Here is a 3166-nt window from a genome sequence, read left to right as displayed (position 1 = left end):
TCCTGAGATAATCAGAATTTTTTCCGGTTGCAGTTTCCCCCAGATTTTATTTTGAAAAGCAGAGCATTTGAGTCAGAGTCAAGTTTTTGTGAGGCTTCATCCACAATTCCCAGCATTTGGGTGTAATTTGTGACCCTCCCCCTAATGTGTAACGTTACTGGATTGGCTATGCTAACATGGCCGCAGTGTGCAATTTAGGTGAGTTGGGCTAGCCATGGTTAATGTGTGGTTATGGGGGTTCGGTGGGTGAGCAGGTCATTGCAGACTCGATGGGCCAAATAGTCTCCTTCTGCACCCACTGGATTCTGTGATTCTAAGTAGTTGTGATTGTTGTCACATTTTCCTAATGCCAGGTTCATTCAACTCAGATACATATGATTGTGTGGGTGCTCACTCACTCCTTCCCTTCAGTTTTACATCAATTTCACACTGTATGTGAGGGTGGGAATGGATTTGTAAATATAAATACATCAACCGAAACCCCTCACAGGTCAGGAACTGTTTCTGCTACTTTCACCACTCACAAGGAACAGGAAAATAAAGGTTCAATCACAAATCTCACAGGAACACAGCGGTAATAATCACCAGAAAAGGCTGAACAGCTCAAAACGCTTTTCTCAAGAAAAGAGGAGGCTCAGAGACAGCCTGGTACAAGTACAAAGCTTTGTGTCTGTGTTTTCAGAGATTTGTGGTTGAAATTATTGGGTTGGAAGCATGCTTCATTGCCCCAAATCATCAAAGGTGCTATCTAAATGTGCATCTTTCTTTCTGTCTGAGTTAACAATCAGATGGAAAGGTCAGTGCCTGAGTGTCTTACCAAATCCCTGATTGAATCTGCCTCCCCCACAAACTCAGGTGCCTCACCACTCACTGGGTCATGGAGAAACTCTGCCGTTACAATGAGAACTGTCTTTGCTGTCGCCTCTCCTCGTGCTTCCGCCTAATCCCCACTTCTCTTCATTAAATCCCAGCTGCCTCTAGTCCACCCACATGGACATGTTGAAGAGCATGACAGGAGAATGGATTGAAACCGAGAGTTCAATAGCCAGAATGAGAGAGGAAGAATGAAATAAACGGTGATTGTGGACCCGAGTGGATACAGACTGCAGGCTGAGCCCTTTGTGGGCATTCCTGCAGTAATACGAGACAGCATTCCATGATGAGAGTTAAATCCGGGTAGCAGGAGAGGGAGCCACAGAACATGAGTAGGTTTAGTTCAAACAGAGGAGGTTTGTTCAGTCAGTAACAGTGTGTTCGACGTGGAGGCGAAGTGAGTAATGAGGTGAAATGTTACCACAAGTTGCCGATGGATAACTTTCATTGGAACAGGAGAAGGCCATCAGCCCCTCAACCCTACTCTGCCATTCAGGATGATCATAGCTGATGTGTGACCTAACGTACAACTTTCAAACCCCTCTAATCTCATCAATAAACTCCTCTGCAACAGACAAGATGAGTATTGGAAAAGCAAACATCTGGAAATGCTGGGAAATCAGAAATAAAAACAGAAATTGCTGGAAACATTCAGTAGGTCTGGCAGCATCTGTGGAGAGTGAACCGTTCATGTCCAGTGATCAGTCAGGTGACCAGCTGCAGCTGACCATTCTGCTGTTTCTGTAACACTGGAACGGGTTCTGGTGCGAGGGGAATGAGATTGTCAAAAACAACTGAGGAAACAGGAGGATGTACTCAGTTAGAATTAGGAATTCAGTGTGGGAGAAGGGATTCAGGGATTCATCCTGTCTCCGAGACCCCAGCGGGTTCACACTGGGTAGGAGCTGTTCACCCCTCTGTGTGACAAGGGATTTGCTGCATCTTCAACACGACAGAGCCCAGTGAGTGCTCACAGGGACGTGGTCATCCCCCTGCTCCGTGTGGACTGCAGGACTCTGATTCTGATGTTACTGTCCATCAGAGATATGAGTGGACCTTGTACGGGATGACTGTTGGAGTATTGATGTTGTTGTTAACCACATTAACTGGGCTGGAGGTGACTGAACTAACATTGCCACTTTCTAAACCTCAGGATATTTCTCAGGGCAGTAAGTCTCCACAAACAGCAATGTGACAATAAACAGGGATCATCTGCTTTGATTTAATTTGTGACTGTAGCACTGCTGCTTCACAGCATCAGGTACAAGGTTGGAGTCCAGCCTTGTCCAACGGCCGGAGTCCAGCCTTGTCCAACGGCCGGAGTCCAGCCTTGTCCAACGGCCGGAGTCCAGCCTTGTCCAACGGCCGGAGTCCAGCCTTGTCCAACGGCCTGTGTGGAGTTCCCACATTCTCCCCACGACAGTGTGGGGCCCCTCCAGGTGCTCTAGTTTCCTCCCATAGTCCAAAGATGTGCAGGTCATGTGGATCAGTCGTGCTAACGTGTCCACAGTATACAGGATTGTGCAGACGAGGTGGATCAGCCATGGGAAATGCAGGGTTACACTGATAGAGTGCTCTGGGTGTGATGTTCTTCGGATGCTCTCCTTCCACACTGTAGGGATTCTATTCCATGATTGAGGATAAAGGCTACACAGCTGGGTGTCCTTGGAGAAGGAGCATGTGGTGTGCATCAATTCTCTCAATGCCTTTAGATAGAGGTGGGCACCGCAGCGGATATAGTGCTTTATCTCCACTGCTGCCCCCTCCCCACAACTCTATTTTGATTTAGTCCCTTCTCACTCGGTCATTTGTAATGGTTTGCTTGGCGCGTAATGGGCTTTGTTTGGAAATATTCAATTGGTTACACAAATGGTTTACTGCTGCTGATTATATGTCTAGATCAGAGTGGTGCTGGAAAAGCACAGCAGGTCAGGCAGGATCCGAGGAGCCAGAAAATCCACGTTTTGGCATAAGCCCTTTTCCAGCACCACTCTAATCTAGGCTCTGGTTTCCAGCATCTGCAGTCCTCACTTTTACACTGCTGGTGATAAAATGTTAACCAAAAGCAAAATGGCGGAATGATGATTTTGATGGTGGAAAGGCTGCTGTAATCACATTTCTGGGTCGGAGAAATGGGAAAAAGAACGCTTCACAGCTCACAGAACGAGAACTGAAAAGCAGTTAAATCAAACCGAAGGTTCAGACAGGGAGGAAATATTTCCCTGGAGTTTGAGTAGCTGGAAAGTGATGGTGTCCGGGAATAGACAGGGTTTTGTTTTATACAGGTTGAAAG

The sequence above is a fragment of the Chiloscyllium plagiosum genome, unplaced genomic scaffold, assembly GCF_037043375.1.
Source record: "Chiloscyllium plagiosum isolate Xiang-an unplaced genomic scaffold, Cpla_swu_hap1 HiC_scaffold_51, whole genome shotgun sequence".
NCBI lineage: Eukaryota > Metazoa > Chordata > Chondrichthyes > Orectolobiformes > Hemiscylliidae > Chiloscyllium > Chiloscyllium plagiosum.
This window is presented reverse-complemented; position numbering follows the sequence as displayed.